The sequence below is a fragment of the Rhinolophus sinicus genome, chromosome 12 (assembly GCF_057876585.1).
Source record: "Rhinolophus sinicus isolate RSI-liver-muscle chromosome 12, RSI-T2T, whole genome shotgun sequence".
In the NCBI taxonomy this organism is placed as follows: domain Eukaryota; kingdom Metazoa; phylum Chordata; class Mammalia; order Chiroptera; family Rhinolophidae; genus Rhinolophus; species Rhinolophus sinicus.
This window is the reverse complement of record NC_142512.1, coordinates 31,986,914-32,014,108: the sequence shown is the minus strand read 5'-3', so window position 1 is coordinate 32,014,108 and position 27,195 is coordinate 31,986,914. Positions and strand designations below refer to the sequence as shown.

At 42.3% G+C, this 27,195-nt stretch overlaps 1 long non-coding RNA gene and 1 other non-coding gene across 2 annotated transcripts; one reads left to right on the top strand and one right to left on the bottom strand.

Moving 5' to 3' along the window:
• On the bottom strand, positions 1 to 25,721 carry LOC148756522 (uncharacterized). Its single transcript, XR_016022886.1, has 3 exons — positions 25,338 to 25,721; positions 24,532 to 24,670; positions 1 to 4,123 (listed from the first exon to the last, which is right to left on the bottom strand). It is a non-coding gene; the product is annotated as an uncharacterized LOC148756522 (long non-coding RNA).
• Positions 927 to 1,033, top strand: LOC148756523 (U6 spliceosomal RNA). The gene has a single exon (XR_016018096.1). It is a non-coding gene; the product is annotated as a U6 spliceosomal RNA (small nuclear RNA).
• Positions 25,722 to 27,195: the final 1,474 nt, after the last annotated feature.

Genomic DNA, 27,195 nt, shown 5'->3' with positions numbered 1-27,195 from the left:
CACAATTGGTCAGTTTAATTTTTCCTCACTTTAGTCAATTTTGGCAGTTTTCATTTTTCATGAAAAGAGTCCATTTCTTCCAGGTTTCAAATGTGTTTGCACAGACATTTGCAAATATTTCTTATAGTTATTTTCGTTTCTTTCTTTCTCTTTGGTTATTTTTCTATTTTTTACTCCTCACTTTTTCTCTTGATGAGTCTAGGAAGTCATTTATCTAATGTTCTTGACTTTTAGTTGGAGGTAGATACAGAAATGGGCAATAAGATCAATTATAATACTTATATTGTACCTTATATTTATACCTTCATCCATTTACTATCTACTTGATCTGCCACATGCTACTGAGTTGCTTCAAGGGACACCAGGGAATGCTCAGTGCACCTTTATATGTGGAAAGGGCTCAATTCCTGCCTCAACCAAGACCGAAGACAGTCTCTTTTATTTCTCTTGTCTGTAGCGCTTCATTTGAAGATTTCATAAGAAAACAAGTTTCAACAGCTTATAATGTTTAAAACGCATTAAACTTACATACATGTACAGCGGTTTTATGGAAACCCAGCAGTAAAAGCACAATACATAGTTGAATTCAAGAAGCCATCAATGACAAAACACATTATTATTTAATGTGACACTAAGAAAAAAGAATAAAAACCATGGCCCATTAGATTATAACACATCATCAATTTTCAGAGACATAGCAATATCAGAGATGCTAAGATGTGGAAAAATATATGTATCTTAACATAGACTGAATATGGCATATGCTTTTTGGATGCAAATTAGAATGAAACTCTTAGGTCTACTTGACGATTTTGCGACTCTGTTCAAAGGTGAAGTGACCCATGAAATGTAAATTGAGAAGGAACTCCAGCAAAATATTATTTGCTAACTGGGCATCTGAGTTCAGCTTCAAAATTGACATTGCAGTGCTTGCTTCGGCAGCACATATACTAACATTAGAACGATACAGAGAAGATTAGCACGGCTCCTGCACAAGGACGACATGCAAATTCGTGAAGCGTTCCATATTTTTGGCACGGGGATATGAAATACAGTGTGGGGAATATAATCAATAATGTTGTATAGATTATGTAGGGTGCCAGATGGGCACTGGACTTATGGGGGAATCACTTCAGAGATTGTATAGATGCCTGACCAATACACTCACTGTACACCTGAAGCTGATGTAGAATAACATCGAATATCAACTATAAATAAATACATATAAATATATTTACATATATTTATACACATATATTCATTTATTCATTCACGGGATGTGGAGTACAGCATAGGGAATATAGTCAGTGGTATAGTAAGAGCTATATGCGATGTCAGCAAGGGAGTAGACTGGGACAGGGGTTATCACTTTGTGAGGGGTGTAAATGTCTAATCATTATGTTGTTTATACACCTGAAACTAATTTTTAAAAAAGCAAAGAAAAAAAAGTGTTCAGCTGATAATAAGTGCATTATTAAATAAACTGTTATTAAAATGCTAGGAAGAAAATAAAACTAAAAAGTGCCATTGCGAACTTTTCTCCTCCACGCTCTCATTCCAGACAGTCCAGGCACCACTGGCTTTGCTCGGTCTCTTTGGCAAGACAGCATATCCCTGAGCCAGAGTCTGCTGCTGAGTAGGGAAGGGGAGATATCCTGTGTTCGGGGTTTGGAAATCACTTCTTGGACAGATTCAAGTTGCTAAGTGCACAGATGAGCTCCTGCTGTTTTGTTCTCCCTGCCTGGACCACATGTGTCACAGCTGGAGCCTCTACAGCACGGGTCCCACAGTCTGGAGGACGATGCGTCATCCGCGCCTTCTCAGTCTTGGCATACATCTGCTGCTTTCCTGACAGCTGTCCAGAGCTTTTCCGACATTTCACTACTGTGGATCGGATGACCCCAGAGCGTGAGAGTGTAGAACCTGGAAGCCTGGGGGTCCAGCCCAATGCAATCAGCCCTAAATTCGAACACACTTAAGAATCATAGATTCTAAAACTAGGTTGGATTCTTAATACATCGTTAGATTCTTGACCAAAAAGCATTAGGTTCTAAAGCAGAAGAAACTAATTTACGAACATTCTACAGTCGATTGCCTTTCTCTCCAGGGCCTCAAAAGAAAATCTAGAAGCTTTAGTGAGTTAATGGCATTGGCCCATGGGGGGGCTTTGATTTAAAGGGTATTAATTAGATGGGCAAAGGAGATGCTTCCACTCAGAATTGTGCTTAACCGCTTCTCTTTATCCTAAACATCTATACAAATTAAGTATTTAATTTTGTGGGTGTTTTTAAATATGAATCTTTAAGTAAAATGGCCCCAGGAAGATGTGTCATATGTATACCTTCTTGCTTCGTGTAACCCACACACCACTTACCTGTGCAATTATGTACTCATCCTCCACTTGCAGAAGCATGGATAAAGGAACCTGGGAGAATGTGGGTTCAAATGTTGGCTTTGTCGTTTAGGGGTGATGTGATGTTGGAAAGTTAATTAAACCCCTTAGTTTTCAGTGTCTTCACCAGTAAAAGGGGGATTAAAAACACCAAACTCCAGAGCTTTTGAAGTTTGACTTATCATTAAGTCAAAATTGTGTACTTAGATTGCCTGTCGGAGTCCTGGGACGTGGTAAGTGCTCAATGACCGTGTACTTTCACTCTGTTTCCTCCCTTTCTAAAGAAATGACTTCTCCCCAGCCCCAGCTTCAGGCCTAGAGAAAGAGGACTCGATGGGGTGCAGGTACCATCTAGTTCACTCCCACCCAACATCTGCCAAGTCTACAGTTTCATAGCACTCCAAAAGGAGAGCTGTCTGTCTTTATTTTAAAAATCTTCTGACAAGCAAACTGCCCTCATTTGGCAACTCATTTCAGCTGTCAGAGTTTGTTCTTTTGCCTATTTGTTTATTCATAATAAACATACATTAAACCTATGCTATACCAGACACTGTACTAGGCCTCAGAAACATAAAAAGATATTTGACATAATTCCCCTCCTTCAGATACTCATAGGGAAAATCTGCAAATAAACAATTTAGATGCCAAGTAATTAGTGCTACGATAAAAAGAAAATATCCACAAAGTCTTATCGATCACATAAAATGGGCATCTTTCAGGAGTTGGGAACACATGGGTGGCACAGAGGCGTATTGGAAACACTTCCCAAAGGAGGGGACACCTGACTTAGGACCTGAGTAGTAAAGATGACAGGGGTTTTGAAGGTTCATTTCAGGCAAAATCTCAGAGGGAAGTGAAAGTTGTTAAATAAGACTCAGCATAAATACCGTTAGGAATGGTGGAGAGAAGAAGGTGACAACAAACATTCTCAACTTTACTCCTGTGAAAATGAAATACATAAATCTGAAGGCAGAGAAACCAGTTAGAAGGGTTACTGTAGTAATCCAGACAAGTTTGTTGAAAGTCTAAGCTAATGGCCAGGGAAGAATGACAAGAAGTCAGGTTGAAGAGCCAAAAGGAAGGTAGAAGCTTTAAAATAGTGATGTACAACTTACTGGGTCACATAGAACCCATCTCTCTCATTCTTAATTTCCAGTTCCCATACAGTGTTCAGGGCCCTTGGTGTTTTATCACTTTAGAGTGGTGGCTTAAAGAGGCAATAGAAACATTCGTTGAGAAATTTGATATTGTAAATCTGACAACGACAAGAAAAACAATAATAATATTATTTGGTGTTTTTTTTTTTAAAGCATATAGAGAACACATTATTGCTGAGTTAAATGCTAAAAAATTAATGTTTTAAATGATTTTTCTAAATTGTTAATTTATTGATTTTATGATGTCAACATAGTATCTTCAGGTTGATGCGAGAACTATGCGTTATAATTATATATGTTAGATTTCATGGTAAACTACAGGGTGCTTTTACGTACATTTGCTCATTTGACTCTCCTAGTGGCCCTATGAGATAAACATTTATCTTCATTTTACAAGGCAAGTAAACTGAGGCACAGATTTACTTGAGGTTACCCAATAAATAGCTAAGCCGGGAGCTGGTCTCAGCATGGTGTGATTCCACGGCCACACTGCCTCCCGCTGTGACGCCCATAGTAGGACCAAGATTCCTTCTCCTTTTGGGAAGCTGTCAGGGACTCTGGTTATAGCTGGAACCTGCAGGAGGAGACGAGAACACGGCTTGGTTCATGTAACTCGGTCCCCGACTTCCTCTAGACAAATCATTTGGCATGCTATTGGAGGGGTGGGGGTTTATTTAGTTTTTTTTTTCTGGATGTTTCTTTAAGGATGTTAAGAGGAACCAGCCAATACTAATCTCAAACAGGATATCCTTTAGGGAAAACACTCCACACTAAATACAAACAAGAGATTTCAGACTGAAGAATTGCAGACACTGAAGAATCCTTTCAATTTATGTCTTGGGTGTGTGTGTGTGTGTGTGTGTGTGTGTGTTCCATAGTATCTCTTGGACTTTTAGTAGACAACCTACTAGGGGTATGTGTAACTCCTCCTGGCATTCTGTGTAAATCTTGGTGAATGAATGTTTGCTCAGGGTTCTCCCTCCTTCTACGTAGATTTATTTGTACACATATTTTTTTCTGTGTATTTCTTTACATGACGATCTCCCCCGGCCCCGCATCTCTCTGACCTCGCGCCGGCAGTACTCAAGTCCATTAGAACACTTAAAAACAAGAAGGATCAATGAGCTCATTCCCACTAACTTCAGCCAGGACCACCCACAGTGAATCATGTGGGCCAGGACTAAATGTGAACGGGGGGACAAGTTCTTTAGCAGATTTTGCTGTCCTCTGGTTTTAGTATTTGGTCTCCACCATCTCTTGTGTCATGGAAAGTAGGAATCTACTTCTGTAGTCTTCTTCCTGAGGTTCAATCAGTATCCCTGGAAGAAGAGGGAGTGACACTTCAGTCCCCTAAGCTCTGTTGCATTTGTGTTTGAACATCCCTTTCCTGCCTACCAAGTGTTCTTCTGAATACCCCATTGTTATAGTCCTACTCGCCACCCTTTCAAGAGATTTAATGGCTAAATCAGATCTTTTTTTTCATGGCACGTCTCAAGGCGGACCCCTACCCTTATCTCTGAAACTGATCTTTCCCACTGCAAATCTGGTGCCAGTGTGTCCCAGAACCCTCTGAGCCCCAGAGAGAGCCCTTCAGCATAAACAAATCGAAATACCAAGAGGATATTTACAGCCACTGACCAAACTCCCAATTTCCTTGGCTGGTGCGGTAGACAATGTACTCCTGCCTCAGCCTTCAATTGTACTGTCAGAAATTGATACAGGAACACGATTGAGAAAATATTATGCTAAGCCAAGTCAATAGGCAAACAAAACATTGTCTACCATGTCTTGAGAGGATCTTGGGCTCAATGTTTGTTTACTTTCACAGTGATATCTCAGTCCTCACAAATTCTGAGCCTCTCCCACTTCAACTTTCTCATCTATTTCTCAGGGATTTCAGGGAAGCAGGCTTTGGAGCAGGCAGAGCCCCATGGCATCTAACAGCGCGCGCTTTCCTCCTGTCAGCACACAAAGCTCTCCTCAGCGGCCTCCGCCCACGCAGCCCCACTGTGCAAACTCATAAAATTCATATTAAGCAATTCTGAGTGGAAGCCTGTCCTATGCCCCTGTATTACCCTTTACGCCAGCTGTTTCAAGACCCCCTATGGGCCAATACTATTAACCCACTGATGCTGGCAAATTAAAGCTTCTAGATTTTGTTTTGAGGCCCTGGAGAGAAAAGCAATCAACTGCAGGGTGTTCTTAAATTAGTTTCTTCTGTTTGAGAAGCTAATTCTTTTGCAAGAATTCTAACTGCGTGTTATGAATCTAATCCAGGGTTTTAGAATCTGTGATCCATAATAATATCCATTAAATTCTGCTTGTTTCCTCTCTTTCCTACGATTATGTTTATTTCCCCCAACTTCACATACCTGCCTTTGTTCCTTGGCATTTGTCTGTTGAACCTAGAATGGCTGTCTCTTCTCCAGCTTGCAAAAGGCTCCTCATTTGTTTAGGCTTGATTTAAAGGTCCCCCACTCAATCCATTCGTTCAATACACCACTCTACACAGCTCTGATCCTACGCCTATCTCTCTACATTTTCCTCTTCTGCTTTCTTCTATCACTTCTATGATATCCAGTGCTCTCCCCTACGTCTGGGACTAGGGTGAGGCAAGGTGTCTAGGGTACACAATGTAAGAAGGCACCCACTCTCAGAGCTGTGCACTTCAATTTTGATCCTAGGCACCTCACTTGCCTTACCCTAGTCCTGGCTCTGCTTTCCCTAAACAAATCCTCTCGCTAGAAAGATTGGTATGAGTCAGATACGCCTACGTATAAATGTATTGCCTTATATTCAAATGATAGGCTTCGGCTGATTTCTCTTTATTTTTCTATTTAAAATATGAGCTAGTGATTTCTTTTTTTTTTTTTTTTTTCTTTTTTTTTTTTTTTTTTAACCATGGTAGAAGACTGATTCAGTTCTCAAACCACCAGGGAGCTTACTGTTTCCATCTACTTTGTTCCCCTGAGTCCTCCATTCTACAAACTGGGTTGCTCACTCTGTTCTAGGAACCTGCTGTTCAGCTAGCACAGTGCCATTTCTCTTTATCTTCCTCCTGGGAATTCCTGCACCTCTCTGTGTGGGATCTCTGCTTCCTGGAGCCCATCTTTATCTTGGCTTACTCTTTTCTGGCAGAACAAATTTTTGAGATCTTGCATGTAAAAAAAAATCTGCCTTTACCCTCTCCTCACAACTGATTAACAGTTTGGTTGAGAATAGCGTTCTGGGTTAATTTTTTTTAATTTTCACAATAGCTTCGAAGTATTGTTTCACGTCTTCTAGCTTCCAGCACTGCTTGTTAAGAACAATCTGATCTCTGATATTTGTATGTGGCTCCCTCCCCCCTCACCTTTCCTTCTCTTTGGAAGTTTTTAGGATTTTCTCTATACCCGTAGTATTTTGAAATTTTATGATGACGTACCTTGGAAGAGATATTTTTTAATGCATTGTGTTGGGCACTCTGTATTTTGTTTTTCTTTTGGTTTAAATGTGGAGACTCAGTTCTGGGAATTTTTCTTGTATAATTATTTTGAAAGTTTCCTTCCTTCTATTGTTTTCTCTCTTTTTCCTCATCTCTCTTTCTAAAATTCTTATCAGTCAAATGTTGGCCCTTGTGCCAGTAATCTATTGATATATAACAAACCATCTCAGAGCTGAGGAGCTTAAAACAATAGCAATCATTTATTTTGCTCACAAATCTGTAATTCAGGCAGGGTTTCAGGGAGATGGCTCCATCTCGGCTTTCTGTGGTATCACGACCGCATCTGCAATGGGACTAGAGGACTTACTTCCAAGATGGCTCAGTCACAGGGCTGGCAAGTTGGTGGTGGCTGTTAATGGGTGCCTTGGTACCTTTCCACATGGGATTCTCGACAGGATTGCTTGAGCTTCCTTTGTGTATGGTGGCTGGGTTCTAGTGTATTATTATAGGAGGCCTGGATAGAAGTTTCAAGTCTTCTTTTGACCTACTCTTGGAAGTCCCAGAATATCGCGTCTATAGCATTCTATTGATCAAGCAAGTCACAAAGACCAGCTCTCTTTCAAGGGGAGGGCATTTCAATTCTAAATCTCCATGGGAAGAATAGCAAATAATTTTCAGCTATCTGTAATCTGTCATAGCACTCACCCCTCTAATTTTCATATATTTCTCTCGTATTTTTTCATTTCTGGGTACCTGTAAACACAGCATTTGTGTATTTTCTCCAGCTTTTCAGAATAAAGCTTCTCAGAATAATGAAGTCAAAAGTGGGGATGACTTTGTGTTGGGGGAACAAATGGTGGCAGTCTAGTGACATTCCTTCTCATTGTCTCGGAGAGAGGTAAAGAATTCCTGTGCTTGTGCTGAAACTAAATCAATGTAGACTGGGTATTACATTGAGGTCCCAGGGCTGTGAGATGCAACTCAGCTGGGACCAGTCAAGAAGCACCAGGCCAGTAGTTCTCAAAGTGCCGTCCCTGGATGACGAGCATCAGCATCACCTGGGATCTTGTTAGAAACGCCAGCTTTCAGGCCCCAGCCTAGGCCCACTGAATCAGGAGCTCTGGGGGAGGGACCCAGTACTTCTGTTTAATTTTCCCTCCAGTTGTTTCTGATGCCCAGTAAAACTAGAGAACCACGACCCCAAGCCAGTCTCTTCCACTGGAACCAGAGCCACGTTGATACTTCTCTCCGCAGTACAGCCCAAAGTCAAGAGAGGAAGAAAGGAAAGGAAGAAGTCAGGAAAAGGGAAGTGGGAGGGTAGCCGATGCTGATGTTGCAGCCTCCGCTCAGACAGGTAAGGAAGCTACAACATCCTTGGCACTGAAGCGCCACATTTTCTACTTTGATAAAGTCACTTCCAGTAGTGGGCTGGGGAGGGAGACCTGATTTGTAGCATTTGCTGAATTTCATGGTGTGAATACTCCTACCGTGTCTGATTTCAAGCTAACCATGTGCTTGTTGCTGAGTAGGAGGTTGGGAAGAGATGCTACCAATTGGCTCTCACAAACTGGTTTGAGCTGCCATGGCGCTTCTCTCCATCGAAGGGAAAAGAAACCATCTTTTCTCCAGCTCCCTTGTTCGCTCTCCAACAAACCCGATCTTTGCTTAGCCAAATATACTCACAGGAGAAAGAAGGCATTTTTTGTTGCATGTAGCAAAGACTGTTTTTACTAGTTATATTCTTTGGTTCTTTATGGACCTACTTTTCCCACCAGAGAATGTGTGATAGAGTGGTGTGAGGAAGGGGAAATCTGGACTTGGATTTAATTTATCTAGTATCTAGCCTAGATTCTGCTATTAATTAGCTGTGTGACTCTGGTCAAGTCATTTCTCCTCAAGCCATACTCTTTCCACCCCAGACAATAGCAGAGGATACCTAGATTAGGGGAGAGCAGGGTTTTTATAATTTAAACACTTAATGGGCAGACAATGGTTTTTAGCATCTTCCTTCATACATCCCTTCTCTGTCTTATGAGGAGCCCCGCCCAGTAATCAGTGGACATGTCAATAATTCCACAGGCTCATGGGTGGTGTGATTTACCACTAGGCCTCCAGAGCCCAGATGTCCTATGTGGTTTTCGGACTCAAAAGAAGCACAAATGCGTACACACACACACACACACACACACACACACACACAGACACACACACGGACTGAAAGCTCCAGAGTGACTATCTCAGCAAACAACCATTGGAGGGTTTTTACCCTAGACCTGCTAGGGACTCAGTCGATCCCTGTTCTGGTGCAGATGAGGTGCTTGGAGACCCTTCTGTTCTCTTCCATGCTGCTGGCTCTGGTGGGATTCGAGGCACCTGTGACTTACTAACTGGTCTCTATCTGGAGCAGAAGAAACCTGATACCCTTGCCTTCCACTTACTTGTGACACTGACTACCTGGGTAAGCTTTCTGAGCCCCAGTCGCCTCACCTACAAAACAAGAATACCTACGGCAAGTGTAGGATTGTTGTAAGGGTTAAATAGGATACAAATTAAGCACATAGATGCATGTTGCTATTTTTTGTTTCTGCCCCTGCTGTTATTGCCAAAATGATGGCGGGGTCCACTCCATAAATGTTTGTTGAATTATTGATGACAGCCTGTTTACTCTTGACTTCTGTCCTATTTACATTGTCCTTCTCTGAAGTTTGTGTGAGTTTCCGCAGGAAGGGGTCACAGACCACACGGTCATGAAGGGCTGTGAGAGGCACCCTGAGTGTTCCCTGCCACTCTAGTTTCATCCCAGAATTTCTGGAGCTGAAGGTATACATCTCAGTAGCCTGTCTGATCAACACTTGCTTGTTTGATCTTAAAAAGTTAGTCATGGCTCGTTTGAGCAAAAGTCCCTTTTTGATCACAGCGAGATCTGTTTCCTCACTTTCTTCCTTGGGTGCATACACGGTTTTCTATAAACATTGAGGAGTCACTTACCTTCCATCTTCTGTGGCACTTTCTTGCTTGATGTACTACGTGTTCTATTAGTCTAACCAGACATGGCAGCAGGATACCTGTAAACTGCCTCTAGTGAGTATATCCAGGAATAAGCAAACTTTTCTTAAAGAGCCAGATAGTAAATATTTTAGACTTGCAGGTCACGTGGTCTCTCTTGTAGCTACTAAGCTCTGCTGCAGTAGTATTGCCAGCATTAGGCAGCGGGCCTGGTTGTGCTACAATAAAGTTTTATTTTCAAAAATTACATAGTGGGTCATATTTGGCTTATGGCTGATAGTTTGCCAAGTCTCATTATATGCTATTATCTGATTTTTAAAAAATATTTTTCTTTTCTCTTTAAAGTTTATTTTTCATCCTCCCCGTTTTGTCAAGTTGGTCACATCTCCGATTTTTCCATGTTACTGAAAAATCTAATAGTTTGTTTGGGAGTCTCCTGGTACTTAGAATAAGGTAATTAAAGCCATGAGAACTGCACATCATGCTCTCTTCTCCTGGCTAATAAGTTGATTGTGTTATTCAATACTGGAGATGAACAACTGCTCCCAACCAGGATGGCTCCATCCGTGTCCCACTTATGGGAATTCAGTTTGAGTGTAAACTGTGTTCTTCCACTGGGATTCAGAACAGTGTAGAAACAAATATACATGAATCTGTAGGTAGACTTCTGGGGTTCAAGACCCAGTTCTGCTACTTGCTAGCCACACGACCTCGGCAAATTATTTAATACCTAAGTGTAAGTTTCCTCCCATGAAATGAGACTGATAATAAGTAGGGTTGTGAAAATAATATAAAAGTGTGTGTGTGTGTGTGGTTGTGTGTAAATATATAAATAAAGTATCTGGTATTTAGTAGGCACTCAATTTATATTAATTATTTCTACACAGAAACGTCCGGGTGTATAGATAACTTGGTGGGGCAGGCTTTCTCAAGCGGTCTATTTTTATGAATTAATTCAGTGGGGATGGGGAAAGGTTTGTGTGGGATCCTGGCAGAGGAGAATGGTGGTGTGGTATGGGGTAGAGTGGACAGTATACAGCTTTGTTACTCACAGTCTGGTCCATGGACCAGAGACTCCAGTTTATTCACTTCGAAAACATTTCGTTTTCATTATTAATTTATATAGATGAGACAATGAAATACTAGTTTAGAACAAAGAAAGTTGCTTTTAAGAAACATGAACAAAAGAGTTTTCTTTTTCACGGTAGTGCTTTAGGGTGGGGCTTTATGCTCATTTTAATGATGTCACCATTGATGAGAATAGATTGGGATGTAATTTTGGCAAATGCCTCCAGAGAAAGTTTGACTCAGTCAAGAAAATCAGTCCAACTAAGTCTTCTATCTTGATTTCTTAGTTTGACCCCCACAGCTCTGACTTCTGAGGAAAGGTCCTAGAAAGGATAGATGCTAACTGAGTCTCTTTCTTTTGAATCAAGTGCCATAGGATAAGACAACTGTCATGTGATGACACTCCTTTTGAAGAGGCTCTTCTGAGGAGCTGAGGCCCCCCCACCAGCAACCAGCACCAATTTGCCAGCCACGTGAGTAAGACTCCTTGAGAATGACATCTCCGATTTTTCCATGTTACTAAAAAATCTAATAGTTTGTTTGGGAGTCTCATGGTACTTAGAATAAGGTAATTAAAGCCATGAGAACTGCACATCATGCTCTCTTCTCCTGGCTAATAAGTTGATTATGTTATTCAATACTGGAGATGAACAACTGCTCCAAACCAGGATGGCTCCATCCTTGTTGCACTTATGGGACATCATTTTAGCTTTCTAATGACTGAAGTCCTGCCCGGTCATTATATGATTGGAGTATGTGTTATTTATCAGAAAACTGAACTATCCCCTTCTCACTTCCAGCTCTGGGCAACCACTGATCCACTTTCTGCCTCTATAAGTTGGCCTTTTCTGGACATTTCATATAAATGGGATCATAATATGCAGTCTCTTTGCTTTCTTTTATTTAACATAATGTTTTTGAGGTTCATCCATGTCGTAGCATGTATCAGGAGTTTGTTCCTTTTTCTTTGCTGAATAGTATTCCTTAACATGATTGCAACATCTTTTGTTTTGCTAGTTGATGGATATTTGGGTTGCTTCCAGTTTTTGGCTATTGAGACTAAAGCTGCTATGAATATTCACATGCAAGTCTCTGTGTGTATAGTGTTTTCTACTACTCTCTTGGATATAAGTTTAGGAGTGAAATTGAATCTGATAGCTCTGTGTATCTGTTTGAAAAACTACCAAGCTGTAGTTTGGCTGAGCCATTTTATATCCCCACCAGCAATGTATGAATGTTCTTATTTCTCCACATTTTTGCCAACATTTGTTACAGTGTGTTTTATTTATTGTAGATATTTTAGTGAGTGTGAAATGGTATCTCATTGTGGTTTTAATTTGCATTACTTTAGTGACTAATGATGTTGAGCATCTTTTTCTGTGTGTATTAGCGATTCGTATGTCTTCTTTGGTGAAGTGTTTGTTCACATGTTTTGATCCATTTTATGATTGGGTTCTTTATAAATTCTTTATGCAAATGCTTTATTGAATAGGTATTTTGCAAATATTTTCTCTTAGTCTATTACTTGTCTTTTTGTTTTCATGGTCTTTTAAAGTGCCAAAATTTTGAATTTTGTGGTCCAATTTGTCCTTTTTTTTCTTTGAAAGACTATTCTTTTAGTGATGTATCTATAAAATTTTTGCTTCCCTCAAGGCCTTGAAGATTTTCTCCTATATTTCCTTCTAAATGTCTTGTTTTAGCTCTTATGTTTATGTCTATAATCTATTTGGAGTTAACTTTTGTGTATTGTGGGGGTCTAAATTCAATTTTCTCAGCATCATTTCTTGAACAAGCTATCCTTCCCGCAATGAATTGCCCTGCATGTTTGTTAAAGATCAATTGGCTATAAATCTCGGGACTTATTTCTGCTATAACTGATCTTGAGAACAATAGCTTTATAGTATGTTTTGAAATTGGGATATGCAATTCCTACAACTTCATTCTTTTTCAAATTGTTTTGTCTATTCTATTAGGTTGGTACAAAAGTAATTGCGGTTTAAAAGGTTAAAAATAGTTGCAAAAACCGTAATTAATTTTGCCCCAACCTAATAGATGTTTTGCATTTATATACATTTTGGGACCTGCTTGTCAACCCGCTGAATATTTTGACAGCAGTCCCGTGGGAGACTCTGAGCCAGAACTGCCCAGCTAAGCCAGTTCTGAATCCCTGACCCACAAAAACTGTTGGGGATGATAATGATAAATGTTGGTTCTTGTTTTAAGCCACAAACATTTGAGTTGCTTACTTCACAGCAATAGATAACAAATACAAAACACCCAATTTTACGTAGCATGCCCCTGCATGAGATTTAGTGCCTCTAAAACACATGCCATTCTCAGATTTGAAGATTTGCTGCTATTGAGGAAAAGAAAAAAGAAAAATGTGGCAGGTGGTAGAAGCAAGAGGGAGAAATGAAGAATGTCGAGGTGGTCAGAAAACTGGCCTGAGGGCCAAATCTGGCCCAGAGCCAGTTTAAGAATGCTTTTCATATTTTTTAAGGGCTGGTTAAAGAAAAGGAGACTGTGTAATATAGAATTTATGGGACCCTTTACAAAAAAAGTTTGCTGACCTCTGGTCTAGAGTACTAGAGAAGGGTTGGACAGAAGATAAAGATTTTGGAGTCATGAATATCTAGGTACTATTGGAGTTATGAGAAGAGATGGTTTGATATTTATATCTAAGACCTGGTCCCCCAGGTCTGTCACCACTGGGAAGGAGGTAAGTCCTAAGCTCCCTCAGGCAAAGTATCAGAGATGCAAGTGGTCATTTGGGTCTGTCCCTACCAAGCACAGGGACAAGGGGAACTTATAACTGCCTATACTCCCTCCCAGTAGGCCAAGAGGCCAACTACCACCTGCTACCCTCCAAGCTTCGGTTCTCAGATGCAAGAACGAGACTTGGGCTGTCATGGGGAAGCTCTTGTAGTTCTTCAACATACTCATAGAGAGGGCTGCACCTAACAAACCTATGAAGTGAAGATTTCCAAGTGATGTCCCCTCCCAGCTGGCTGTCAGCTAGCTCTGCCTTCCTGTCCCCCCACCCCCTTCCATGCCTGGGTATTACATACGCATCCTCTGAGGAGACCGGGAATGAGGGCCCGTGGTTCTTAAAGGTATTCGGACTTAATCCCTCCAGAGCCCAAGGATAAGAGAGGACATGAAGTAGGTCCCACATTGGCTGCCTGCTCTGCACCATAATTACTATGATAACTGAAAGGACCTAAATTGCTCCTGCCAATGTCTGCATGGGTTACTATCTAAGCCTTCCAGACCTGAAGAGCAAATGTGTTCCAGTTTGCCATTTGTCCCATTCTGCAGATTCAGCCACCATCCATCTTCCAAAGCTCTATGCACTCAGCACTTGGACTATCTGTGTTCAGGCCTCTCAGCCTTATGGTTTGCAAACCCCTGCAGCTGTAACTTAAATCGATATTTCTCTTTCGCTCTCGGTTAAATGGAGATCAGCTCTTCAATCTATAGTTAATTTTCAACTGAAGGGGCCAGGTTCCACTTTGTATAGCATAGACAACAAATGGCCATGATACCAACTTTGTTCATTGCTTGTATTCCCAGGGAGAGGGAGGGTGGGATTGTGGACATTTCTGCAGACCTCTCTGGTTTGGTGGAAAAAGCTCCAGATTTGAGGTAAAACAAAAACAAAAACAAAAAAAAAGCTGGATTAAAGTCCTAGCTTTGAATGACCTTGAATAGTCATTTAGCCTGATCGAGCCCGTTTATTTAATTTATATTGTGTGGCTCATGCTGAGCATTACGTATGACGGAATTCACCAAGGCATTTGTATCCTGCAAATTTCTATGCCTAAGGAAGGGGATGTTTTTATTTTATTTTCGAAGGTAGGATAATAGTTCAAATCTTTGTCCATTGACAATGTAGAGTTAGAGTTTCTGTTTACCATAATTCATATCACAGATTATATAAATGGACAGAGAGTTCCCAAGTGGAGGTTACCATGTTTCTTAAGAGAATCCAATTACATCCAGTTAATAAACTCTTTTCATAAACAGATGTCTCTCTGGAACTGATGCTAGATGGGGGTGAACTGGCTAGCTGATTCCTAGGTAATGAATGCAACTTTATGGGTCTTGCCTAAAGCAGAGGAAAAGCAACTCCAAAGAAATATAATGCTCAGGGTCTTCTTCCCACTCTGAATCAAATCCTCTGAAATTGATTTCCCTTGTTTGGTTGTTGTTTTTGTTTTTAAAAAATGAGCCCCTTGAGAAGAAAATAATAAATGCAATCTCTATCAATGTTTTCCATAGAATAAATTTCAACCACCCCAGGTCAAATGCAATGGGAAAGTGAATTTGAAACAAGCATATTTATTCATTCATTTCATTATTCTCCTTAAGAAAGTTACAGCCTCACTGGAAAGCTTGTAAACTGGCAGGACACAATAGCTGTCGAATTTCTCTCAATGGGCACGTGGGGAGGAGTAGGCCACATCTAGTGTCAGCTAGGAGTCAGGTCTGAAATGATGAGAGGGGAAAAGATCTGGCATGGGCTCTCACGGGTCCCTGCCATTTTCATCTGCAAACTGGAACTGCCTTTTTCTACCTCACCCTATTTGAATTGGGGTCCAGATTTCAGGTGATCTATTTCTTTCGTTTTCGTTTTGCATTTTCAGGACTTTTACTGGGGAACAGTGTGTTTTTTCCCAGGACCCATCAGCTCCAAGTCAAGTTGTTGTCCTTTCAATTTTAGCTGTGGAGGGCGCAGCTCAGCTCCAAGTCCAGTTGCCGTTGTTCAATCTTTGTTGCAGGGGCTCAGCCCACCATCCCTTGTGGGAGTTGAACTGGCAACCTTCTGGTTGAGAGCTCCCTCTAAGCAACTGAGCCATCCGGCTGGCCGGGAGCTCAGTGGCAGCTCAGCTGCAGCTCGTTGGTCTTCTTTCTAGTTGCGGAGGCACGGCTGACTGGCACATGTGGGAATCGAACCAGCAGCCCTGTTGCCCAGAGCTTGCACACTAACCAACTGAGCCACCCGTCCGCCCTTGTTCTATTCTTTCTGACTTGAGTCTCTCTTTGCATGATGTATCTGAGAACTGTCTTTTAGGGTTCTTATGCTACTATGAGCAATAGGTGCTGTCCCCCTTTCTTGGCCCATGTTCGTGAGCACCTTTAAAAGTTATTTCCTTTACATTTAGAATAACATCTAAACCACCTGGAATAGAGTATGCAGTACATAAGGGGCAATTTTCTTCTATTTCTTCTCCTTCAATTGTAGTTAAGACCACAACACTGTCCACTAGCAGATCCAACCCTTCCCAGGTTTTAGGTCCCGCCATCAGTTTATTGAAATATGGGACTTTGGAGTCTGCTCTTGTAAGTTAAAGATCTTGGGTTGGAACCCAGATCCGTGGGCCACCAGCTCAAGGGTGTGAGACTGAGGCAATAAATGGGACAGAAAGCAGTTCCCTTGGAATCACTTGCACTAGCTACCTTTCCTTTGCCGTCTGCTATTGTTTGCAAACAGAATGGCTAAAGGTTATTTCTGATCCCTAGAGGACTCTATCGGGATTTATATCAGTAATTAAAAGTGCGCTGCGTGAGGCAGCTGAATGCATCCAACAGTACAATATTAGACAGGAAACAGCAAGTTACTCCCATTCACTCCCAGGCCACTATGGCACTTACTTGAACACTTTATCTTGGTCCAGCTGCCAGAAAACTTTTCATTCTCTTTCCTTACATGCAGGGAGCCGCCTTTCCTTGGGTATCTGAACTCGGAAACATTTAACATTCTCCCAGGAAATAACTTCATTCAAAACTATTGTTTTTAAGTGCCGGAGTGATTGACTTGAAAGCAACTTGCGTAAATCACTGCTGTTGATTACTAAACACAATGGTAATTACTAGGGAGGATAATGAAAACACAATATAGTCATATGAATAATATGTCACTATTGAAAGTGGAACCTGCGAGGGACTCTTAATATCACACTGCAGTTAAAGGAACAGGGCCAGCAGGTCTGTGGCGTGTGTGCTTATGCTACTTTCCCTATTTCCCATATGGCAAGTATTGTTAAGTGATCGCTTTTTTTTCCCCTTCTGTACCTGGAAGCCTCAGAATCCTCCTCAACTTCCAGTGCCCGTTATCGACCAAACGGATTTGCACAAACGATGAAAATGATTTTCTATTCTCATGATGAAATGTTTCCAGACACTAAACTGTAAGTTATTTGAGGGTGTTGCCAGTCTTTTCACTCACCCCTATATTCTTAGCACCTGGACTCAGTGTTTGGCATGTTGTAAATACTCAGTAAAACATTATTAAATTGGACACCTGGTTCAACTCAATTACTGGTTAACCATGGTTACTGAGTCAAGAAGAGTTTCCTGATTGGTGTGTTCATGTGTCAGATGGGCTATAGGTAAGTGGACATACTGTCTCCTTCAGTTCTCAAGGCTGGAAATGGGAAACGGGCTGAGGGTTCTTAGAGCTCCAAGGCTCTAAGGCTCACCTCCTATGGTGAGCATCCTCATCTAATTAGCTCAGCATGCTTTCTGCATCTTATCGTCTTCTCTGTTTGCCATGAAATGAAAGGGATCAGGAAAAGGTTGAGAAGCATTAGGTTAGATGACTATCTCTGGATAATATTAAGATATAATAGCACACTGTATATTAGCTCATATAAATGATAGTTCTCTATTTCTTTATGAAGATTTCAATTCCTTAAGATCGCAGATAACCACAAGCAGAAAAAAATAGTCAAAGTGTGGAAGGAATTATCACAATCAAATTCGTGTGTTTGTGTGTGTGTGTGTGTGTGTGTGTACCTAGCAGCACCATAGGGAGTTCCCACAACTTGCAAAAGAGTCTTTCATCTCTCAGAAGGGGTATCCAAGGAATTCCACATGTACCAATGAGACAATATTAATAACCCTTTTATATGCAGTGGATACAAGTATTTCTTCTGGATGATATACACTATAAATCTCCAAGGGGACGCAAGACCTTCTATTTTCTGAATTCTAAAGGTGGGGAAGAAATGTTCAGAATCAACATCAAAACCATGAGCTGACATTGGAACCATGTACTTAAAATTCAGACCATCTGTGAATCATGGGGAGAAGGCATGAGTGAGTGGGAGGCAGTGCTCCATGGCGAGTTTCCAGTGTTGTGCCATGGAGAGAGAATGGGCATGGAAAGGGATAGAGCTTCGAATAACCCACAGCTCCAAGTCTCCTTCGCTGTATGGTTTGGATGACGAAGCCTCAGTTTGCAATGATAAAAACACGTGAAAAATATGTACTGTTCAGGTTGCTGTGAGGACTAATGAGACAATGTGTATAATTTGGTACTAAATACCTAATATTAGACCCTCGGTATACCCCCTGGGTCACCCTCAGGACCCAGTGAAAACCAGACCACCAAATAGGACAGACAGAGGTTTGGCTGGGTAGCAGAGTTAAGAGCCCCCCAGCCTGCCAGCCACGCGCTACTGCAGCGTTGATGACAGAAAGGGAGTCGCTCCTAAGGCTTTGGGAGACTTTGCTGAATAGTTAGTGTATGTGATAGGCAGAACTGTAAGATGGTCCTCAAGATCCTCCCCTTAGTGTACACATCCTGTATAATCCCCTTCCCCTGAGCGAGAGTGCGGCTGGTGAATATGATCGGAAAGTCACTCCTGTGATCAGATTATGGTATACGGCACAATTAACTTTAAGAAAGGGAGATTTTCCATAGTGGAGCTACCCTATTCAGGTACATCCTAAAAAAAGATGGAGCTCTTCCTGATGAAGGCAATTCAGCATGGGGGAAGGGTTTCGTTGTTGTTGCTGCTGGCTTGGAAGACTGAAAGGGTCAAGTGGCAAGAACCTGAGAAAGACATATAGGACCTAAGAGAAACCTTTAAGCATTGAGCACAGCTCCTGTTGACATCAAATAAGGCACAAGGAACTGAATTCTGCCAATAAGCATGTAAACTAAAGGACCATGAGCTCCACAGGAGAACATAGCCCGGCTCATACTTTCATTTTAGCCTGTAAGACCCTGAGCGGAGAACCCAACTATACTCTGCCTGTAGGACTTCGAACCTACAGAAATTGTGAAATAAGTAATGGCTGTTGCTTTAAGTAACTAAATTTGTGGTAATTTTGTTATGCAGCAACAGGAAACTAGTAGAAAGTATTTTTCATCTAAGCCATTTGAGTTGTTTTTCTGTCAGTCTCATTCAAGCTTTGCAAGGGTCTTTCAGAATTGTGGAATTTATTCCACTCTGCCAGGTATTTAGGTATCTGTTTTTCACGCATGTCTTTCCAAATAGCTGGTAAGTGGGGTGGGTCTTGTGCTTCCTCAAATAGTCCAGTGGAGTGCTCAATAGGTATTTGTTGGGTTGAGCATTTGTACAGCATTTGGCCACCTGCAAAGCACTCACAGCCCTGATCTGATTTGATCCTCCCTGAGGCTATGATATCGAGGCAGAGTAGAGAAGGGAGCTGAAGCTCAAAGAAGGAAAATTTGCCTAGGGTTAAAAGGGAAAAAAAATCCCCATACATTCATATCCCCGGTCCCCTGTCGTTTCACTGCATTAGAGCTTTCTCCATGACAAGAATGAGGTTGTGAAGTATCTTATGCTTTGTGCAGACTTTTGCTACAAAGGAGCCTGAGGGTTCTGATGGAGTCAAGACAAAGGGAATAATGCCTAGACCGTCGTGTGTCACTTCATATTTTCCAGAGCTTTGAGGAGTTACCTGCTTGTTTTCCATGCTCTATTTCTGAAGGCCAAGCCAATTGAGGAAAACGTTCTTTTGCTTTATAATAATATCCAAATAAGAAGCACAGGGCCTTACAGAATTATTTCAGAGGCAACAATCAGATGAAGAGTTTGGCAGCTCACTGTATTCTGAGCTTCCTAGAAATATCAGGGGTCTTGGCATTTTTGAAGTTACCCCTGCTGGTATTCACGGTCACTCGAAGAAGATTCAGAAGGACGTTAGGTTGGGCATCTTCTGTTTCTTGGTGCCAAGATCATGTAGAGCCTCCAAATGTCAATAATCACTACCTCATTCATTCATTTATTCAACACGTATTTGCGTGCCCGCTATGTGGTGGGCACCAGGAACATAGTGGTACATAAAAATAGACCTGGTCTCAGCTCTCAGTGAGCAAATCTTGTTCAGGAAAGCTGTTCTTGATTCCCAAGGTGAGTTTAGAAACATCTATACTACAATCTTATTTACTGTACATATGAGGCAGATCCATTATAATCCACATCTCACAGTATAAAAGTTCTTCTGTGCCCTTGGTTTCTCCGTCCACCCTCTAAACTTCTCTAGGTCAGGGAATGTATCCTCCCTTCATCGTATACCTAGGACTATTGTGCCTGCACAGAAAGTGTGCCCCACATATCACTGATTAAATAACTGAAGGGGCAAATGAGGGAATGAATTCCTTTGGGTACCATATTTGGGGGTGATTGTCTTTGGCACTTACAAAATGTGGGGAGTTTTAGTAAGCACTCTCCATTGCTTGGACCAGAGTAGACATTCAATGTATATTTGTTGAATACATGTATTCTTACAATCAAAGACGTTTCATTCATGTCAAATGTAATAGAAATCCTGAATCTATTTCCCATGGGGGGTCTCATTCCCAAAGGAGAAAACTACCAAAATCCTGAACAGGCCAAAGGCAGATTCCCTGAGTCACCCCCATTTTTGCCTAGGAATCTGGAGATGTTGCAACAGCTGTTTATAATTCCAGCCCAAATCCCAAATTAGTAAGGCTAAGTGGAAGAATCAGCCAGCCATTACTCCTGGCCCCTTAAAGCATCTTTGAAAAAAAAAAAAAAAAAAAAAACATGCCAAAGCGACATTGACACTGCTGTTGGAGGCTTTAAATAACCACCAGTTCTCACTGTGGCTCTTAAGCTGAGCAGCCCCTACGCACGCACGCTGTGTCCCTGGCTCCCTGGATAGCAGACAACTAGTCAACACGTCCTGGGAACCCCTTTTAGACCTCAGGCTCCGTTAGCAACAACACAACAAACAGTTGAAAGGGCTTCTGGGTATAAGCTTCTGGCTGCTTCAAGAATTGTTGCTAAAATAAGGGGGGAAAGCTGCAGGTGTTCTCAGCCTTCAGACGAAAAAGCTCCTAGATCCTCGTCAAGGCCAGGCATGTTTAGCTGGGCCTAAGTGGAAGTCCTTAGAATAAGAGTCTGCAGACAAGAGTGACAAGGAAGCAGGGTAGATATGTTCGTTTTCTTATCAGACACATCAACTGTGTAACTGAATTCTCTGACCCCAGGTTCTGCCCCTCCAAGTCATTATTAATACCTCTTAGACTGGACTGCACTGTGCCATGTATGCTTAAAATTCCCATCTGATTTGCCAGGGCATAGAGAACAGTGTCAAATCCCTGGCAAGCCATGAGCCCCCTTCTCCCACCTTACGTTAGTCTTATCACATCCACTGATGTCTATGGACACTGACCTTCAGCCTCATGGAACTTCAATCCCCAAATACGCCATGTGTCATATCCCCCATGGGACATTTGGCAACATCTGGAGACATTTTTTATTATAGCAATGATGTGGGGAGGTGTTGCTGAGGTTAAAGATGGGGTGAATAAAAGCCAGGAAAATGGCTAAACATCTTACAATGCACAGGACTTCACCTTACAAAAATGAATTATCCAGTCCAAAACATCAGTAGTACGCAGGTGGAGAAACTCTGGCACAAGCTATTACCTCTACTTAGAACACCTTTCTTTCTTCCTTCCACCTTCCCTTCTTTCCCAATGTGGTAAAATCATCTTTCAAGCCCTGCTTAAATTTTCCCTTCTCTGTGAAGCCCCTCTCAGCGCTATTCCCCTGTTGCTTTTGTTTCTTTATCCAATCCTATAATATTATTCCCCAAGCTGTACTAAAATACTTTTAACGTTTATTTCACTTAATTATTTTTTCAAAGCAGCACAGATAACTTTCTCCTTAAGGGGAAACTCAAGGGGAAAGTTCACTTTCCCCTTAAGAACTCGAACAATCTTTTTGAACTTCAATTCTGTGCTTGGTAGGAGTCCAGACCACATAGCCCTGCCCTCGGGGTTTTCTATGAAATGGAGGTCACGCTGGGCTCAGATGTCTGCATCCTTGGCTTGTGGCTTGTGGCCATCCTGTGAGTGCCATCCAGTGTGTGGGAGTTCTGCACCATCTCAGCCCAGTCAGGAAACACAGTCCTTTCCTCTGAATTTACAAAGTCCCCACTCACGCAAGGCAATTTGGGCAGGGTGGATTTTACTGGAAGGAGGAGTGGAGGAAGTTTACATCGCAGCAATGCAAACAGTGTCAAAGGGAACGTCAGACGTCTCAGTGCTAAAAACCTCAGCTGCTTTGGAGATGCTTCAATAGCTGCTTCCCAGGCTATGCCCCAGGCACAGGGTCCGCTTCACTAGCCCCTCATTCTCCCTTGCTTCTCTTGCCTCCTCCTCACCTCTGCCCTCTGAGATTAACTCCAGGAAGTATAATTTATATTCACCTATTTGTTTGGTTCTGCCGCCTCCCTTTCCCCAACTCAAATCCACCTCCGCTTTTGCTCAAGCAAGTCAAGTGAGGTATCCAGAAGGGAGAAATAAAAGGGAGAAGTTGGTTTCTAGGTAACGACCTTGGTTCAAAACTAGCACTTCTTTTCTCTTTATTATATTTTACTATCTGACACCCCATCTTGAAAACACATTCTTTAAGGACAGAGATTGAATCTCATTTATCTGTATTTCAGGGCTGAGGACCCTGCTGCATATACCGTTGATAGTCAGAGAATATTGAAGAGCTATTCTCCCATTGTTGGGACTGAGGTTGAGAGAGGACTCGTTGGGACTCTCCCCAACTCTTGGGATTCCTAGTGGGTTGTGGAGGCTGCAGACTGCGTGGGGCCTGTGTTTGAATTTCACCTCTCTGATGGTGAACATGGGGAAATGAAAAAGTAAAGAGTAATCGATGGGCACAACTTTCTTCTCACAGCTCGTGCACAGATCTTTTACACTCAGTGAGCATTTCTATAGGACATGTCGGTTCCTTCAACACTTACTCCCCTTTTGCTCCATCATGCCAGGGGGATACCATCAATGGCAATGAGGCTGCTTTATTACTTGGTCACTTAGTGCCATGGCAGATGATGTGCACAGCTTTGTGGGTAGGAACGTTCAAAGCAAGAAGCGTGGACCTGACGGAAGGAGGCCAGTCATCCACTTACGATAGCTGACTTAATGGAAACCAGAAGTTGGAAAGGTTACTTGTAGGCCCCTTTCCTGGATCAGGGTATGGAGACACTTAATCCTTGGTGAACCTTCCGTTCCTTCTGGGAAGCTCCAGGCTCACGGGGGCTGTGCATATGTTCACGCTTTAGGCGAGGGAGGTAGATGATAGTAACATGTAGGGTTCGGTGCCATAGCCAGTACTGCCTCCTCTACTATGTTAGCGTTTTGTGGGCCACTTTCAAACTTCTAACTAACCCCAATATTTTTGCACTTCTCATGGTAAAATGCATGAGAAATAAAATTTTCACTTAAACGATACAAACCTTACTATCACATAATTGATTTGGAATTTCCTATAATAATAATAAGAATAAGAACCCTGTTAAAATACTGTTAGCCACTTTCAATAAGAACATTGATAAGCTATGCACACAAACATCATGAGATGAAAGTTAACGTAGTGGAAAGGAGGGAACAGGAAGGCAGGGAACATAAGAAGACCGAATTTCTAGCCCCAGTCCTGCCAACAGCTAGCTCTGAGAACTTAAATCATGATCTCAGTTTCCTCATCTCTCTGTGAAAACAGGATAACAGTAGCTGTGCTGCCAACAGTATAGATTTGCAAGATGGATCTAAGGAAATAGAGGACTTGGAAAAGCTTTGGGAAGTTAAAACAGTTTTCCAGAGAATAACAATAACATTGGAGTTATCTGGACCAGAATGGCTAAACCAGGTAATTGTCTTGGAGCAGAGTTTTTTTTTTTTTCAAAGAGTGCGTCATGATCATGGCAGACTGACATTGCCCAGGCCTTGTATTTGGATGGGTCCTATGTTGCTGAGAGATACATTCAGTGACAAAGTGTCTAAGTGGCTTAGACACAGTAAGGGGAGGAGAAAGCTGTGGCACTGACAGTGGTGGGCGGGAGATGTTGAAACCACTATGCCTAGGACCATCCCATAGATTTCCTGTGACTGCTGGTTAGTCCTTGGAGACATTCCTTCAGGGCATATCAAGGGTGTCTACTGCGGTAGTAGGACGCACCCTGAAAGAGACCCCAGAGTTCAGTGTACTCATGCTGGCCACAAAAATAAACACTTTTAGTCCAGTGCCACATACCATTTCCTAGAAAGAGACTTAAAAGGGCTTGTGTTGGTACAGGATCAGCATTAGCTTCCTTAAAGACAGACCCAGGAGGGGCTTCCTTTACTAACCCCCCAATTTTCTGTCACTCTGACGTGAGGATCCTGTCCCTGAATGCTTGTCCTGTACCTGATGTGTAGCCATGGTATCTCCTCCTTGAAGTTGTGAATTCCCCTCCAGAGGCTCAGTGGGTCATCTTGAGGTGGGAGAGAATGGGATTCTATGGGTACTGTGCATTTCTCCGGAGCTCCACCACAGCAAACATATTCTACGAGATGTAAAGCACACTCATTAGCACACTTGAGGAGAGTAAAAGAGTTCAGGAGAAAGGAGTCTTGCAGCTGAAAGGAAGGAACAGAGACACTCCTTCACAAGCCTTCTGTATCAATCCTGGTTCTGGTACCCTCAAGGGGACCAACTGAGGAAAATTTCATGAAATGACTGTTTACAAAAGGGAGGGGGGGGGGTTAAGGGAAATCAACAGGGGTTGGGGAAAGAGGCTAATGACAGTTGGGAGCCATTACCATGTCTTGATGTGATGGGGTGAGAGGAGAGAGTGCTTACTTGAGCTCAAAGAGAGCTGTAGGCGAGAGATGCTGAACAGGAACTGAGACCTTGGATGGGGGTACACAACAACTAAACCCCTGACCCAGCGATGAGGACATGGGGATGTGACTACTCTGATCCATGGATCCCCATTGGCTGAACCCAACAGGAAGCCAAAGGACAGGGCAAAGGTAAAGGCAGCCTGCAGCCTCCCAGAAGGTGGAGAAACTTGTCAGACAGGAAAATGGAAGATATCCAGCACAGTTTTCTTGGCTAAAATCCCCTATTTTAAAACAAAACACTCAAACAAAAACAAACATCACTTAGTGGAAAGAGCAGAGAGTCACCAGCGAAGAGAGCAGTTTTCTAACCCCAGCTCTGCTACTCACTTCCTGAAAAGTCTTGGGTAGGTCATGTTGCCTCTCTCTGGGTGCCTTCTTCCTTCTGCAGGGTAGTGTGGGGATGAAGCGCGTTTATCAGTACAGGTGTGTGGTGAGCGTGAGAAGATGACTGGAACCCTGGTTATTGGGGGTGGGGGGAGGGCGGGATAGTGAACAGCCAGAGACGTTGTAGCTTAGAAAGAGGGAGAAGGATAGTGGTGTGGACACTCAGACTCCTCAGAACCTGGTGGAGAAAGAATAAGCAGGAGAAAGAGAATCCTGAGAATAAGCAACGTGCCAAGACTCCCCCCCGCCCAATGTCCTCCCATGTTCAGCGGAGTCCTGGGGGTGTCTGCTGGCAGCTGCCGAAGTGAGCATTGAAGCAAGACAGGGAGGAGCTCTGTTGATTCCTGAGTAAAAGGAACACTAACTCTTTTCATTCAGTGGTTACTTGCTGTTCTTGCCTAGTTGCCAAAAAGTACATCAGTGATTATTCATCTCAGCGGCCGTATGTCTCAGATTGACTGTCTCTGTTTGCTGCCCACTCCTTAGAATGTATGGTCCAGAGAGTAGGGGCTGTGCTGACAAGGAAAGGGAATGTTAGAAGAGACAAGATGTAAGGGTGAAGTGCAGGCCTAAGCCAACTCTCAAGATAGGAATACAGGAGAGGAGAGCCGAATAAGTTGAACAGACACAAGCAAGGAGGCAAAGGTCACATGTGTATATTCCCTCCCAGGCAAGGCTCAGCCAGATACAGAGAATATTGCAGACAGGTCACTGCGGGGATGGGACCTGGATGCATACAGCAGAGAGCTTTGTCCCGGTATTCAAGCCACCGAGGTTTAGAAGGAACACAGAAGTTCTGACCTGCTACATTCAGAAGGTAGAAGTACAAGGAAAGACTAGTAGACAAAAGAATTCAAATTTAGGATGTTGAGCATCTTAGGGTCCTAGTTGGCTGTGAAACATTCGTGAAATCTTTTCTAATTTGCTTGTAGTTAAAAAGGATTAAGTAACACTACATTTGCTAGGTGGCAAGTCAGCTGGTGGAATTTTTATTGTTTATGGCCAGTTAAGGTTGTGATACATAAAGGGAAAGCTACTATCATCTCTGATCACTCAGTGATTCATTTTAATTTCTCAAAAACCAAGACATGTTGTAGCGGCCTATGGAATCTCATAAAATTCCTGTGGGCCTAGGAAGAAAACAGTGCAGACTTATAAAAAGGGGAGCTCAAAAGCATGGCATCTGTAGTCTCTTTTCTTGAATTATAAGTGAGGAATTTTCTGGTGGTATAAAGGAAGCTCTCGAGTGAGTAGAAAAAAATGCTGAAGTCTTTGAAGAACAAAGATAGGTATGATAAACAGAGGAAAAGAAAGGGGAAGAGGGTGAAGAGCTCTAAGGCTAAATATTGAAAATCAGAAATTCAATGAAACATATCTCTTGACAAGTTCAAGGTGACGAGGGAAGAGAACTATCAGGCAAGACAAAAGGTTCTGCCCTAAAGACACATTCCAGAGTGTCCAAGAGGTGACAAGGAGAAAGGGTGATGCTCTACTTTAAAAGAATGGAGAAAAATCGTGCCAAGAAATAATCTGATAACCTAGAGTCTTTCTTCTTGCCAGAATAGTCTGAGGCAATAAAGGGGGCAAATGGAAGGATAAGGAGGAGTCATCAAAGACTAAACTTGATTAAGGGCAGAGTTCACAGTTGCAGATGTGAAATCCATGACCTGATTGTCGATGAAGAGACTCCCTGGGAATGGTGCCCTTCGGAGGATGGTTAGAACAGATTTTGACTGCAGAATTCAATGGTCTAAAGCAGGAGAGCTTGACAAGCTCGATGTCACAGGAAGATGAAGGATGA